Source organism: Dendrobates tinctorius, unplaced genomic scaffold (genome assembly GCF_039654945.1).
Source record: "Dendrobates tinctorius isolate UK_male_01 unplaced genomic scaffold, ASM3965494v1 ptg000166l, whole genome shotgun sequence".
In the NCBI taxonomy this organism is placed as follows: domain Eukaryota; kingdom Metazoa; phylum Chordata; class Amphibia; order Anura; family Dendrobatidae; genus Dendrobates; species Dendrobates tinctorius.
The window spans coordinates 3,004,948-3,021,814 of record NW_027361833.1 but is presented as its reverse complement, the minus strand read 5'-3'; the positions used below and the strand labels follow the sequence as shown (position 1 = coordinate 3,021,814).

At 44.7% G+C, this 16,867-nt stretch overlaps 1 long non-coding RNA gene across 1 annotated transcript in view; it reads right to left on the bottom strand.

Annotated features, from left to right (window-relative positions):
• Positions 1 to 1,349: 1,349 nt before the first annotated feature.
• The window catches only part of LOC141053635 (uncharacterized), a 166,228-nt gene continuing 150,710 nt past the window's right edge, over positions 1,350 to 16,867 (bottom strand). The window contains exon 6 of the long non-coding RNA XR_012221236.1: positions 1,350 to 5,619. This is a non-coding gene — a long non-coding RNA (uncharacterized lncRNA). The remainder of the gene's footprint in view (positions 5,620 to 16,867) is intronic.

The window sequence follows — 16,867 nt, the reverse complement described above, 5'->3', positions numbered from 1 at the left end:
ACGAGAAAATAATGTCAGAATCAGTGGGATCCATGTTAGCGTTTCAGAGTTATTACCTCATAAAGGGACAGTAGTCAGAATTGTAAAAATTGGCCTGGTCATTAACGTGCAAACCACCCTTGGGGAAAAGGGGTTAATAGCAAAAAATTATTTTAGCAAGTCAGGGATCCTAGCATCAGCTTGAATAATAGTTGACCAGAATGCATTAAGCGACCATGGTGCCCGTTCCCCTCTCCCGCCATTTTCCCAATTAAATGTCTCCATAACAGGGGAGTGATCTGACAAGGCCCTAGGTTGATACTTGTTTGCATAATTATTACTAGGCAAGTTGTACTTGAGAGAATTCTTTTTATTATTGAACAACAACTATGTTCTCAATCAACTGAAAAGACTCATAAATATCAAAGCTTAATATTTTTGGAAGTTGGAGTGGGTTTTTTTTTAGATTTCGCTATCTTAGGAGGATATCTGTTTGTGCAGGTAACTATTACTGTGCAGAATTATTAGACAACTTAATAAAAACCAAATATATACCCATCTCACTTGTTTATTTTCACCAATGTAACAACACAAAATGTAGAAATAAACATTTCTGACATTCAAAACCAAAAAAAGGGACCAACATAGCCACCTTTCTTTACGATGACACTCAAAAGCCTTCCATCCATACATTCTGTCAGTTGCTTGATCTGTTTACAATCAACATTGCGTGCACCAGCCACCACAGCCTCCCTGACACTGTTCCCAGAGGTGTAATGTTTTGACTCCCTGTAGATCTCACATTTTATGAGGGACCACAGGTTCTCTATGGGGTTCAGATCAGGTGAACAAGGGGGCCATGTCTTTATTTTTTCTTCTTTTTGACTAGAGTTGAGTGACTTTGGTCGGATCGGGTTTCATGAAACAAAATTTGTTTCAAATAAAACTGGTCCGACTAGGGCAAAAAAAAGTCGGAGTTTCGTCCGACACCCGACCCCTATGCAAGTCAATGGGAAATAAAAGTTGGCATTGAGCAGATGACATTCATCCACTCAATGCCGACTTTTATTCCCCATCGACTTGCATTGGGGTCGGGTTTCGGACGAAACTCCGACTTTTTTTGCCCTAGAAAATAGGACGGGAAGCCAGCACTGCTTAAGGTTAGAACGCATAAATTGGAGTGCATATGCACATAATGTCTAGCTGTATTCAAAAATGAGATATTTAGCAAAAAAATTGATCAATTCAATTGAGCCATTGAATTGATCAATTTTTTTGCTAAATATCTCATTTTTGAATACAGCTAGACATTATGTGCATATGAACTCCAATTTGTGCATTCTAACCTTAAGCAGTGCTGGCTTCCCCCCCTATTTTCTTGTTGTTGGTTTGTGGCTCACCACCACTGTTGCCGTGCACGCTTGGTTATGTCCGCTATGATTTTTCTGTGTTCATTGTGATGGATTAGGCTGCTGTGCACACACACGGCAGCCCCACCCTGCCCCAAGCTTTATTTAATTGTGCACCTGTGTCTGGACCAACATTGCCCTTCATCTGTGTTTGCTGGTCGGGCAATGTGTGGAGGCCATTCCTGATATGTCTGTGTTCAGACCTGGTTGGCCTTTATCTGCACTTGCTTCATCTGGCTTCATGGGAGCGATCCAGTAATGTTCAGGTACAGATTGCACTTGATGTGGTCATGCTCTGAATGTATTTAGGAGGCCGTAATGGCACAGTATTTATTAAAAATATATAGAGTAGGACCCCCCATATGAGATTGCCTTGGCGCGGCGGGGTGGCTCAATTGAATTGATCAATTTTTTTGCTAAATATCTCATTTTTGAATACAGCTAGACATTATGTGCATATGCACTCCAATTTGTGCATTCTAACCTTAAGCAGTGCTGGCTTCCCCCCCTATTTTCTTGTTGTTGGTTTGTGGCTCACCACCACTGTTGCCGTGCACGCTTGGTTATGTCCGCTATGATTTTTCTGTGTTCATTGTGATGGATTAGGCTTCTGTGCACACACACGGCAGCCCCACCCTGCCCCAAGCTTTATTTAATTGTGCACCTGTGTCTGGACCAACATCGCCCTTCATCTGTGTTTGCTGGTCGGGCAATGTGTGGAGGCCATTCCTGATATGTCTGTGTTCAGACCTGGTTGGCCTTTATCTGCACTAGCTTCATCTGGCTTCATGGGAGCGATCCAGTAATGTTCAGGTACAGATTGCACTTGATGTGGTCATGCTCTGAATGTATTTAGGAGGCCGTAATGGCACAGTATTTATTAAATATATATAGAGTAGGACCCCCCATATGAGATTGCCTTGGCGCGGCGGGGTGGCTCAATTGAATTGATCAATTTTTTTGCTAAATATCTCATTTTTGAATACAACTAGACATTATGTGCATATGCACTCCAATTTGTGCGTTCTAACCTTAAGCAGTGCTGGCTTCCCCCCCTATTTTCTTGTTGTTGGTTTGTGGCTCACCACCACTGTTGCCGTGCACACTTGGTTATACCCGCTATGATTTTTCTGTGTTCATTGTGATGGATTAGGCTGCTGTGCACACACACGGCAGCCCCACCCTGCCCCAAGCTTTATTTAATTGTGAACCTGTGTCTGGACCAACATCGCCCTTCATCTGTGTTTGCTGGTCGGGCAATGTGTGGAGGCCATTCCTGATATGTCTGTGTTCAGACCTGGTTGGCCTTTATCTGCACTTGCTTCATCTGGCTTCATGGGAGCGATCCAGTAATGTTCAGGTACAGATTGCACTTGATGTAGTCATGCTCTGAATGTATTTAGGAGGCCGTAATGGCACAGTATTTATTAAAAATATATAGAGTAGGACCCCCCATATGAGATTGCCTTGGCGCGGCGGGGTGGCTCAATTGAATTGATCAATTTTTTTGCTAAATATCTCATTTTTGAATACAGCTAGACATTATGTGCATATGCACTCCAATTTGTGCGTTCTAACCTTAAGCAGTGCTGGCTTCCCCCCTTATTTTCTTTTTTTGCCCTAGTCGGACCAGTTTCATCTGAAACAAATTTTGTTTCATGAAACCCGATCTGACCAAAGTCGCTCAACTATATTTTAGACCTTTACTGGGCAGCCACGCTGTGGAGTATTTGGATGCATGTGATACATACATGTGTCATCATACAATGGAGCATCATCCATGGGGCCTATCATATAATGGAGCATCATATGGGGTTCATTATTTATGGGGCATAATATAGGGTATGGAGCATTATATGGAGCCTATTCTGTATGGAGCATTATATGGAGCCCATTCTGTATGGAGCAATTCATGGGGCCCATCATATACTGTATGGAGCTTTTTATGCAACTCATTAATCTGTATGGAGCAATATGTGGGGCTGATTCTACTCTATGGGGACCGTCCTATACTGTATGGCACATTATATGGGGACAATCATATACTGCAGCTTTATGTGGAAATCATAATATACTGTATGGAACATTATATGGGACCAATTATTCTGTTTGGAGCAATATATGGGGCTCATTATTCTGTATGGGGCACTATGTGGTGGCCATAATACTGTATGGAGGAATATACTGTCCGGTTTTTGAGCTATTGTAGAATTTAAAATAGATATCAGTCATGTAATGTAAGAAGTGAAGTATTTGTCATTGCACTATACCAATATTTCTCTGCTGTATCGGAGCATCATGAATTGTGGTATGTGTTAAAGGGGGCCATTGACACTCTTTCGCCCAGGGCACACGAAAACCTGGAGCCAGCCCTACCCCCCAACTTTAGCCAAATAACCCCCAGTTTTCAATGCATAACTATTATTATAAAGTAAATTAAGGTTGACAAGCTTAAATAATAAGAATTGATGTCGTTGGCATTGAAATGGGCACTGTAGGTGTGTTTACTGTCCTCCACTTCCTGAAGACTTTGCATCCCCATTGTCTTGCATTGGGTTTCGTGTTTCAGTCGGACCTCTGACTTCTCCCTATAGTCGGCCAATTTTTTTCTACTCGACTTCTGAGAAAGTCGGGTTTCATGAAACCCGACTCGACCCCAAAAAAAGGCAAAGTCGCTCATCTCTACTTATAGGTGAATGTAGAAACTGTGGTGAATCCAGTCATAAAGACTTTAGATGTGGTGAACCCTGTCAGCAATTCTTTAGATGTGGTGAATCCTGTCAGCAATACTTTACATGTGGTGAATCCTGTTAGCAATACTTTACATTTGGTGAATCCTGTCAGCAATAGAATGATTTGTTTACAGGTAGAGGGACCTCAGGCTTTTATGCCTGCAGGAGATATTGAGGTAAAAACCTCCTCCACGTGTGTTCTGCTCTCCCTCAAGGCATCCCTCAGATTACCAAGCATTCTAGACTTGCCTGGAAAAACAGCTCCTCCTATTGACCATGTGACTAGGAGCTGACCAATAGGAGACCAAATTCACATCTCAGATCCTTACAAAACAATAATTCAGCCATTGTACACTTTCACCATTAGATGGCGACAGAAAACAGCAAATGAGAAATGCATTGCATCTAAAATGAAGGTGACTAGAAATGGAGAATTACAGCTCACAAATAATGTAGAGAGCCATTTAGAGAGTGAGCAGCATTGTACAAAAGCTACTCACAATTCAGTATTACTTAAAGGGACAGACACAATCTAGACTGGGTCACTACATACTTTCCCTCTGAAGATAAGCCGTCCTCGGCGACTGTGCGAGTGGTGGACTACTAAAGTAGGAAAAATACAGGTAATGTAAAGCAACACCAAGGCAAGCATGCTCAGATATATGGGAGAACAATACGCAATAAACATCTGCAAAACATGAAGGTGGAAGTGCCAGTGTGAAATAGAGTCTCTTTCCGCAATATACTATCGTCCATATGAAAGGCTCTGGAAAGGCAATTTAGTGGCAAGCACCAGTGCATAATAAGTCCATGGCTGCATAGGAAAATATTGCAAACAATAAGCAAAGTGCATGGCATTATGTAGGTGCAGAGGCGTAAACTTTACTAAACTGACTAGCCAACTAAATATACATATGAAACAGGATATTTATTTTTTTTAGTCTCTGTAGCAGGCTGGAAGTGTTCCCTTTGTGCTTCGCTCTGAAGGCTTCAACCTTTCATCTTCCTCTTGAGCAGGAATGAAACAGTCTGCTGGTTCAGGTGGGATTGGCAAAGGAGCATCAACTGGAGCTGGAACATAGCTGGGACAAGGTGAGTCCTTACCCACTACCCACAAGGCTAGAGCTTTAAAGTCTAAGAAAGTCATGCTGGTGTTTTGTGCTGCTAGCATGCAGAATTGACTTTGTACGAGTCTCGAATCCACACCTTCTATGAATTTGGCAGTGATTATGTTTTCTGTAACAGCAGGATCTAGTTTGTCTATTTTCTGTAAAGCCCTGTATGCAGACTGAAGGGCTAATGCGGAGTCCCTGATTGTCTAACCTGGTTCCTGATGTCGGTTGTAAAATTTTAGAAGAACCTTGGTAGGCGACTGGTGCACAAATTCTCTTCTCAGGCGGGTGAGGATCTGTTCTACGCTGGTCTTTTCAGTTGGTTGGCCAGGAATGGACTTCTTCAGCAGCTGGACCTTAAAGCTGGCCCAGGAGAAGTTGTGCCTGCTGATGGGGAGAAAGTGAGAAGAGTTCAAGAGTGTACATAAGTTTTTCTTTGAACCCACCAAGTGTCTGGAGATCTACTCTGCAGATTGGGAGACTAGAGGTTCCTATGAAGAATGGCATGCCATTGGCCATGACAGGGGCTGGAACGGGGTTGTCGGCATTAGCCTGTGAAACTGGAACACTAGCTGATGACGATGATGGTGTAGAGTTAGTGGACCCTACCTGGTCATTATGAAGAGGGTCAGACATTTTGGTGTTAATACCGCTACTGTCTCTTTAAGAATAAGGACAACACTGTAACTTCAAGAAATGCACAATTATACAACTTAACTTGAGAGGCAGGAAAGGAGAGAAGCTATGGCAGACGTCGGTCACACTATGTGCAAAACAGGCATGCACCATCCAGCCGTGAGAAACACAAGGATCACACTCCTAGGGTTCACGCACAAATACAAGCAGCAGCAGCAAGACAGTCTTTAGCAGTATTCACTAGAGTTGAGCGAAACGGGTCAAAAAAATTAAAAGTCGCCGACTTTCACCAAAGTCGGGTTTCATGAAAAGAAACCCGACCTTAGCTTGAGGTCGGCCATGAGGTCGGCGACTTTAGCACCAAAGTCGCGTTTCAAAAGATGCTTTAGCACCCTTTTTCAGCCAATCAGGAAGAACGGACACTGTGGGCAACGTGATGACATAGGCAGCGGTCACCACCATCTTGGAGAAGGGCATGCAAGTGATTGGCTTGCTTTGTGTGGTGTCACAGGGGGTATAAAAGGGCAGGGACACTGAACGCCATGTTACTCATGCTGATCTAAGAATAGGGAGAGCTGCTGCAGCCGCTGATTCTGTAGGGAGAGCGTTAGGAAGGCAAAAAGAAAAAAACTGCTTCTGCTGCTAGCACTTTTCACTGTAGTTACTGTGCAGTGAAAGGTGAAGATTTTTGCTTTTGTGCAGCAGCGCTGGTGGTGATTAGCCTGCCTTTTAAGGCTAGCTGCATTGCTGTGTGCACACTGGTGTTCAAACTGCTTTTTTAAAAGCAATCCAAATTGTATTATTTTGTCCTGGTGAGGTAGTGAGCGTTCAATTTTTCACACACCGTACAGCGGTGTACGCTCCTCACACAGTACCATGTAACGGCTGTTATCACGGCCAAATTGAAGCTATCTACGTGTGTGACTCTGTAAGGAAAAGTCGAGGAGTTTGTCCGTTCTTACAGACCTACACCTTTAAGTTTTGTCCATTTTTCAAACAGTTTAGTATATTTGCTGTTTGATTACATTCAAAACTAAAGCGAGACAGCGTGTGTCAGTCCGTATACAAAAACACGGAGCTTGACAATTTTACATACACCGTACAGCGGTGTACGTGCACGCTCCTCTCTCAGTACCGTGTAACGGCTGTTATCACGGCTAAATTGAAGCTATCTACGTGTGTGACTCTGTAAGGAAAAGTCGAGGAGTTTGTCCGTTCTTACAGACCTACACCTTTAAGTTTTGTCCGTTTTTCTAACAGTATAGTATATTTGCTGTTTGATTACATTCAAAACTAAAGCGAGACAGCGTGTGTCAGTCCGTATACAAAAACACGGAGCTTGACAATTTTACATACACTGTACAGCGGTGTACGTGCACGCTCCTCTCTCAGTACCGTGTAACAGCTGTTATCACGGCCAAATTGAAGCTTTCTATGTGTGTGACTCTGTAAGGAAAAGTCGAGGAGTTTGTCCATTCTTACAGACCTACACTCTAGGGAGATTCCAATTCTGCCCAATTCTATATACACCTTGTAGTTTGTCATACACTAGGCAATTTCTGCCGGTCAAATTGCGGTGTAATATAAACAGTGCCTGACAGAATCCAACCGTGTCCTGAAGTCGAGAGATTCCAATTCTCCACAGTCCTCTATACACCTTTCTTACACCATCCAGAATCTGCCTGTCACATTGCGGTGTAATATAAACAGGGCCTGACAGAATCCAACTGTGTCCTGAAGTCGAGAGATTCTAATTCTCCACAGTCCTCTATACACCTTTCTTACACTATCCAGAATCTGCCTGTCACATTGCGGTGTAATATAAACAGGGCCTGACAGAATCCAACTGTGTCCTGAAGTCTAGAGAGATCCCAATTCTCCACAGTCCTCTATACACCTTTCTTACACCATCCAGAATCTGCCTGTCACATTGCGGTGTAATATAAACAGGGCCTGACAGAATCCAACTGTGTCCTGAAGTCTAGGGAGATCCCAATTCTCCACAGTCCTCTATACACCTTTCTTACACCATCCAGAATCTGCCTGTCACATTGTGGTGCAATATAAACAGGGCCTGACAGAATCCAACTGTGTCCTGAAATCTAGAGAGATTCAAATTCTCCCCACTCCTATATACACGTTGTACCTTGTTTTACAGTACCATATAGTTGGTGTTTTTTGGGTACATTTTCCCCAAAAATGAGGAAGTGTGGTGGAAGAGTCCGTGGAAGTGGGCGGGGGTTGGCAGCTGGTAATGATGGTGTTGGTGTTGGTGGTGGATCTGCTGGTAGTGGCAAAAGCAAAATAGCACCTAATGCAGGAGGTGTTGAGCCTGCGTCATCGTCTGGCTCCACAAGGCCTCGAAGGCTCCCTTTTCTGGGAGTAGGTAAGCCGCTTTTAAAGCCGGAGCTTCAAGAACAAGTTTTGGCTTACATTGCTGACTCAGCTTCCAGCTCTATCGCCTCCTCTTCTGAAGTTTTAAAAAATAAAAGCACTGAGTCGTCATTGGAGGCTCATGGTCATGAACCACACCTTTCCTTGTGTCCTTCACCCCAACCAAAATTGAAGGATGCGGCAGGCCACACTACAGATTACTCCATGGAGCTGTTTTCACATACCATGCCTGGGTTATCAAGTCAAATCGTGAATTACCCAGGCCAAGATGAATCTGACATGGAGTGCACTGATGCACAGCCACTGATAGATGATTCTGCTGGTACATTCACTCAGAGCACTACATTGTCCTCGCAGTGTACTGAGGCAGAATCTGTCCCTGATGAAACTCAGGTGCCCCTTCCCGCATACTATACCACCATACACGGTAACACAGAGGAAGGTGCACATGACATTGAAGAGGAGGTGATGGATGACCCAGTTGTTGACCCAGATTGGCATACATTGGGGGAAGAGGGTGCCACTGCCAATAGCTCAGAAGAGGAGGAGGAGCATCCGCAGCGGGCATCAACATCACAACAGATGATATCTGGCAGGACAGCTTGGCCAGATGGTCAAAATAGCACAGCGTGCAAGGCCTCAAAATGTCTTCCATAGTAGGAAGAGTACAGTGTGGCACTTTTTTGAACAAAATCCTAATGATCAGGCAAAGGTTATACGTTAGAAGTGTGCAAAGACCTTTAGCCGAGGGAAAAATCTGAGAAATTTGAATACCAGTTGCATGCTAAGACATTTAACCACCATGCACTTGCAAGCGTGGACGACTACCAAAACTCACGTACCACATGTGCAACTGCTCCCAAACAAGGTAGTCAGCAACACTACATTGTTTCCCCCACTGTAAGCCCACCGGTTAGCACACCACCAGCTGCAAATGTTGAGTTATCGTCGCAAGGGCAAATCAGTCACGGAATCACACTGTTATTGCAACGAAAGGCTGAATCTAGGCCATCAGAAAGAACACCAACTCCATCACCATCACCAACCCTCTCTCAGTCCACCATGTCCACCGCTAGTTCGACCATATGCAGCTCTCAAGTCCAGCTCACCCTACCAGAGACTATGAGAAGGACAAGAAAGTACTCATCCTCTCATCTGCGTACACTGGGTTTGAACGCCCTCATTAGAGATGTTGCCCTATCGGTTGGTTGAAAGTGCAGCTTTCCACGAACTCATGGCCTACGCAGTACCACGCTATGACCTACCCAGTCGCCACTTCTTTTCTCGCAAAGCCATCTCAGCCCTCCACCTTCATGTGAAAGACCGCATTGTACATGCACTCAAGCAATCAGTGAGTGGAAAGGTGCACCTCACAACTGATGCATGGTCCAGTAGGCATGGCCAGGGCCGTTACGTGTCCATCACTGCGCACTGGGTTAATGTGGTGGATGCCGGGTCCACAGGGGACAGCGGTGGTGGCACAGTGCTGCCTAGCCCACGTTATAGGAAACAGTTGGCTCTAGGCGTTCGACCCTCCTCCTCCTCCAGAAGCGAAAGCTCATCCACACAGCACAGTCGCACGAACACTCCATCCGCAGCTGCCAGTGTTGCACACGAGGTGTCCCTCTATCGATCAGCTAGTGGAAAGCGTCAGCAGGCTGTGTTGAAGATGATGTGTGTGGGCGACAGACACACCGCGGAGGTACTGGCCGACTACTTGCAGTGACAAACTGAGTCATGGCTGGGCAGTCTACATCTTGAGGCAGGCAAGGTAGTTAGTGATAACGGCTGGAATTTTGTGGCAGCCATAGCCTTTTCAAAACTCAGACGCATACCTTGCTTGACTCACACCTTGAACCTGGTGGTGCAGTGCTTCCTCAATAATTATCCGGAGTTAACAGACCTGCTCCAGAAGGTCTGAAGACTGTGCTTGCTCATCCACCGGTCGCCGGTACACTCCAGTCGTGGGCAGAAGCTGCAGCGATTGCTCCACCTTCCCAAGCACCGCCTAATTATCGACGATGCAACAGGGTGGAACTCCACCCTGCACATGGTTGAGCGGCTGTGCGAGCAAAGGCAGGCCATAATGCATTTGTGGGAGGATACACGGGCAGGCACTTTGAGGGCAGACATGGAGTTGACAGGTGTGCAGTGGTCGAAGGGGCCCTGTGCCAGTGCCGTCGCCGGCGAGTAGGCCCCCCTGCTTGCTCAGGATCACAGCACTTGCAAAGTTGAAATACTTACCTCTCCCTGCTCCACTGCCATGATGTCTTCCGCGTTTCCTGTCAGTGATATTCTGATCAGAGAGCGCAATGACATCACGTTTGTACGCCCAGACTAGTACAGGGATTCCCTAGCGAGGAGACTTATTTGAGGAGACTTATTTAATTGTTTTCAATGTTGGGACAGCAATTTTTGGGGAGCACTATACTCTGGAGAATGATATATGGGGCCCACCATACACTGGAGCATTCCAAAGGTGGACATCAGACACTGGAGCAGCATTTACAGGGCCCATTATACACTAGAGCATTACAAATGGGGCCCATTATATATGGAACATTATTTGGGCCCATCAGACAGTGTTGCTTCATTCATGGGGACCAACATACAGTGGGGAAAAAAAGTATTTAGTCAGTCAGCAATAGTGCAAGTTCCACCACTTAAAAAGATGAGAGGCGTCTGTAATTTACATCATAGGTAGACCTCAACTATGGGAGACAAACTGAGAAAAAAAAATCCAGAAAATCACATTGTCTGTTTTGTTTTCATTTTATTTGCATATTATGGTGGAAAATAAGTATTTGGTCAGAAACAAGCAATCAAGATTTCTTGCTCTCACAGACCTGTAACTTCTTCTTTAAGAGTCTGCTCTTTCCTCCACTCATTACCTGTAGTAATGGCACCTGTTTAAACTTGTTATCAGTATAAAAAGACACCTGTGCACACCCTCAAACAGTCTGACTCCAAACTCCACTATGGTGAAGACCAAAGAGCTGTCAAAGGACACCAGAAACAAAATTGTAGCCCTGCACCAGGCTGGGAAGACTGAATCTGCAATAGCCAACCAGCTTGGAGTGAAGAAATCAACTGTGGGAGCAATAATTAGAAAATGGAAGACATACAAGACCACTGATAATCTCCCTCGATCTGGTGCTCCACGCAAAATCCCACCCCGTGGGGTCAGAATGATCACAAGAACGGTGAGCAAAAATCCCAGAATCACGCGGGGGGACCTAGTGAATGAACTGCAGAGAGCTGGGAGCAATGTAACAAGGCCTACCATAAGTAACACACTACGTCACCATGGACTCAGATCCTGCAGTGCCAGACGTGTCCCACTGCTTAAGCCTGTACATGTCCGGGCCCGTCTGAAGTTTGCTAGAGAGCATTTGGATGATCCAGAGGAGTTTTGGGAGAATGTCCTATTGTCTGATGAAACCAAACTGGAACTGTTTGGTAGAAATACAACTTGTCGTGTTTGGAGGAAAAAGAATACTGAGTTGCATCCATCAAACACCATACCTACTGTAAAGCATGGTGGTGGAAACATCATGCTTTGGGGCTGTTTCTCTGCAAAGGGGCCAGGACGACTGATCCGGGTACATGAAAGAATGAATGGGGCCATGTATCGTGAGATTTTGAGTGCAAACCTCCTTCCATCAGCAAGGGCATTGAAGATGAAACATGGCTGGGTCTTTCAACATGACAATGATCCAAAGCACACTGCCAGGGCAACGAAGGAGTGGCTTCGTAAGAAGCATTTCAAGGTCCTGGAGTGGCCTAGCCAGTCTCCAGATCTCAACCCTATAGAAAACCTTTGGAGGGAGTTGAAAGTCCGTGTTGCCAAGCGAAAATCCAAAAACATCACTGCTCTAGAGGAGATCTGCATGGAGGAATGGGCCAACATACCAACAACAGTGTGTGGCAACCTTGTGAAGACTTACAGAAAACGTTTGACCTCTGTCATTGCCAACAAAGGATATATCACAAAGTATTGAGATGAAATTTTGTTTCTGACCAAATACTTATTTTCCACCATAATATGCAAATAAAATGAAAACAAAACAGACAATGTGATTTTCTGGATTTTTTTTTCTCAGTTTGTCTCCCATAGTTGAGGCCTACCTATGATGTAAATTACAGACGCCTCTCATCTTTTTAAGTGGTGGAACTTGCACTATTGCTGACTGACTAAGGCTAGTTTCACACTTGCTTTTTTTGCAGCGCGTTTTTCCCGCAAAAAAACGCATTGAAAAAACGCATACAAAAGCATACAACTGCTGCGTTTTTTTCAAGCATTTTTATGAGCATGCATGAAAAAAAAGCAGCGTTTTTATGCGTTTGTATGCGTTTTTAGTGCGTTTTTACCGCGTTTGCGTTTTTTTCCAACATTAGGTGGCCCCTCACACTAACCCAAACCATGACTTTACTAACCCTAACCCTGACCCTAACCCTAACCCTAACCCTGACCCTAACCCTAACCCTGACCCTAACCCTTAACCAAATCATACTTAACCCTAACCCAAACCCTAAACCCTAACTAACCCTAACCCTAACCCTGACCCTAACCCTAACCCTAACCCTAACCCTGACCCTAACCCTTAACCAAACCATACTTAACCCTAATCCTGACCCTAACCCTGACCCTAACCCTTAACAAAACCATATTTAACCCTAACCCTGACCCTAACCCTAACCCTGACCCTAACCCTTAACAAAACCATACTTAACCCTAACCCTGACCCTAACCCTGACCCTAACCCTAACCCTGACCCTAACCCTAACCCTAACCCTGACCCTAACCCTTAACCAAACCATACTTAACCCTAATCCTGACCCTAACCCTGACCCTAACCCTTAACAAAACCATACTTAACCCTAACCCTGACCCTAACCCTAACCCTGACCCTAACCCTAACCCTAACCCTGACCCTAACCCTTAACCAAACCATACTTAACCCTAATCCTGACCCTAACCCTGACCCTAACCCTTAACAAAACCATACTTAACCCTAACCCTGACCCTAACCCTAACCCTGACCCTAACCCTAACCCTAACCCTGACCCTAACCCTAACCCTAACCCTAACCCTAACCCTGACCCTAACCCTTAACCAAACCATACTTAACCCTAATCCTGACCCTAACCCTGACCCTAACCCTTAACCAAACCATACTTAACCCTAACCCTGACCCAAACCCCAACCCTAACCCTGACCCTAACCCTAACCCTAAACCCCCTTAACTAACCCTAACTCTAACCCAAACCCCTAAATTCCATGGTTAAAAAAAAAAACGCATATGCAAAAAAACGCATACATGAGCATGCCAGTGCGCACATATGCGCATCCATAGGCTATAATGGCCATTTTTAGCGCAAAACGTGCGCATATGTGCGCATGCGCTTTTTTGCAGGGCCAAAAAATGCAACATGCTGCGTCTGGAAAATACAAACGCACACCCCAAAAAAACGCAGCGCATGAAAATCGCATACATGCGCTTACAAGCGCGCAGGTATGCGCACCCATGTTAAATATAGGGGAAAAAACGCATGCGCACATATGCGTTTTTTTCCAGCGCTAAAAAACGCAAATGTGAAACCAGCCTTAATACTTTTTTTCCCCACTGTATACTGTAGCATTATGTGGAGCTCATCATATACTGTTTCAAACATATGGGAGCAATGATTCTGTATGGAGAAATATATGGGCCTCATTACTCTCTATAGCGCACTATGCGGTGGCCATAATACTGTATGGAGTAATATACTCTCCGTTTTTGGAGCTATTGGAGAATTTAAAATGGATATCAGTCATGAGATGTAAAAAGTGAAGTATTTTTCATTGTACTATACCGCTATTTCTCTACCGTATCGGAGCATCATGAGTTGTGCTATGTGCTAAAGGGGCGCTCTTTGGCCCAGGGCACATGAAAACCTGGAGCCAGCCCTACCCCCCCACAAATTTAGCCAAATAACCCCCATTTTTCAGTGCGTAACTAGTATTATGAAGTAAATTAAGGTTGAAATGCTTCAGTAATAAGAATTGATGTTTTTGGCATTCAAAAGGGCACTGTAGGTGTGTTTCCTATCCTCCACTCCCTGCCGACTTTGCTTCCCCATTGACTTGCATTGGGTTTCATGTTTCAGTCGGCCTTCGATTTTTCACGATAATCGGCCTATTTAGTTCGACCAGACTTTTGCAAAAGTCGGGTTTCACGAAACCCGACTCGACCTGAAAAAAGGCAGTCGCTCATCTCTAGTATTCACTAGCAAGATAGAGGTTAATGAGCAGTGCTGGGACTTGTAGTTCAGTAACAGTAAACAGGCACAGAGGAATAGATTCTGTTCGTGATGCCATTTATTCAGCCTTGTAATGACCAGGCCGAACGTTCCCTGCTATCCACCCCCACACGGTGTCCGCAGCCGAAGGAATAATGACACACACCGGTCTCGGGGATAACAGTTGCTTTTACTTCAGCAGGAATGGGAATTATAACTTGGAACAAATAAGGAACAGTGTCTCATTGGTAGTCCACGGCAATTACTGTTCACACTTAGATGCTGAGATGAGATTAGGGTCTGGAGCCTTAAGAGCACTGGACAATGTCTTTTGCTATTTTACAGAGGGAGGTAGACGCAGCAATTAGAGGTTACAGACCTGTACTTGGGTACTTGGGTTTATCTCAACAGTGTGTCACGGCACGTGCACAAGTACTTATAGGTGAATGTAGAAACTGTGGTGAATCCAGTCATAAAGACTTTAGATATGGTGAATCCCGTCAGCAATTCTTTAGATGTGGTGAATCCTGTCCGCAATACTTGAGATGTGGTGAATCCTCTCAGCAATTCTTTAGATGTGGTGAATCCTGTCAGCAATACTTTACATTTGGTGAATCTTGTCAGCAATAGAATGATTTCTGTACAGGTTAGAGGGAACTCAGGCTTTTATACCTGCAGGAGAAACCTCCTCCATGTGTGTTCTGCTCTCCCTCAAGGCATCCGTCAGACTACCAAACATTCTAGGCTTACCTGGAAAAACAGCTCCTCCTATTGACCATGTGACTAGGAGCTGGCCAATAGGAGACCAAATTCACATCTCAGATCCTTACAAAAAATAATTCAGTCATTGTACACTTTCACCATTAGATGGCGATAGAACACAGGAAACGAGAAATGCATTGCATTTAAAATTAAGATGACTAGAAATGGAGAATTACAGCTCACAAAAAATGTAGAGAGCCAGTTAGAGAGTGATCAGTAGTGTACAGAAGCTACTCACAATTCAGTATTACTTAAAGGGACAGACACACTCTGGACTGGGTCACTACACTAGAATAGCCTAGCCAGTCGCCAGACCTGAACCCAATAGAAAATCTTTATGGAAAGCTGAAACTCAATGTTGTCCAGCAACAGCCCTGAAACCTTGACGATCTGTATGGAGGAGTGGGCCAAAGTCCCTGCTAGAGTGTGTGCAAACTTGCTCAAGAACTACAGGAAACGTCTGACCTCTGTAATTGCAAACAAAGGTTTCTGTACCAAATATTAAGTTCTGTTTTTCTCTTGCATCAAATCCTTTTTTCATGCAATAAAATGCTAATCAATTATGTAAAAATCATACAATGTGATTTTCTGCATTTTTTAAAAGATTTTGCTTCTCACTGATGAAGTGTACCTACGATAAAAAATTACTGATCTCTTCATTCTTTGTAGGTGGAAAAACTAAAATAGGCACTGTATTTTTCCCACTGTATGTATAAGGATTCTTTCTTTTTTTTACATATTACTTTTGTTATGCTCAGGCGTCCATAGAGACACCAGAGCATAATAAAGTACATTAAAAGGGAGACTGTCACCCCCTCAGGGACTTTTTAAGTAAAAGAGCCACCTTCAACAGCACCAAGGCTGCATTTTGTGAAGGTGGCTCTTATGTTTCTTATCCTTAGGAAAGCGGAAATGAAGACTTTTATAAATTACCTGCCATACCTCCAATGTGTCATGGAGGTATATTTTCTCCCCCTGTGTCAACAGTCTCACAGCGATCCATCATTTCCTTCTTGCCGCTGGGCGCTGCCTCCTCTGTTCCTCATTATGTGACTAGCGCCTGCGCTCTGCAAAAATTTCTCAGACATGCGCTGTGCGTGCTGCCTGGGAACGTACATAAGGTGATGATGTAATAATATCGCGCCTGCGTGGAGCGAAGGCCACAGATCCCACCCTGCAGTGTGCTATGATGTATTCACACTGTCGGGCAGGGAATCTGGCACCTGCGCAGTGAGTATCTCTGCGCCTGTCACCATCTCCCTCCTCCTCTTTCCTCCACCATAATACATCGGCACTCTGCAGAAGCTCATTAAGACGCAGCCTTAGTGCTGCTGAAGGTGGCTCTTTTACTTAACCCCTTCACGACCTATGACGCCTACGTAGGCATCATGAAAAGCAGTGCCCAAACGACCTATGACGCCTACGTAGGCGTCATGCTATAAATTGCCCCCCTGCGGGTCGGGTGACCGGGGTCACTGAAAGGTCACCCGACCCACACACAAAGGACCCTTCAGAGTTAACACCTGGGGGTGTGGCTTAGCCCCCACGTGCCTACGATCGC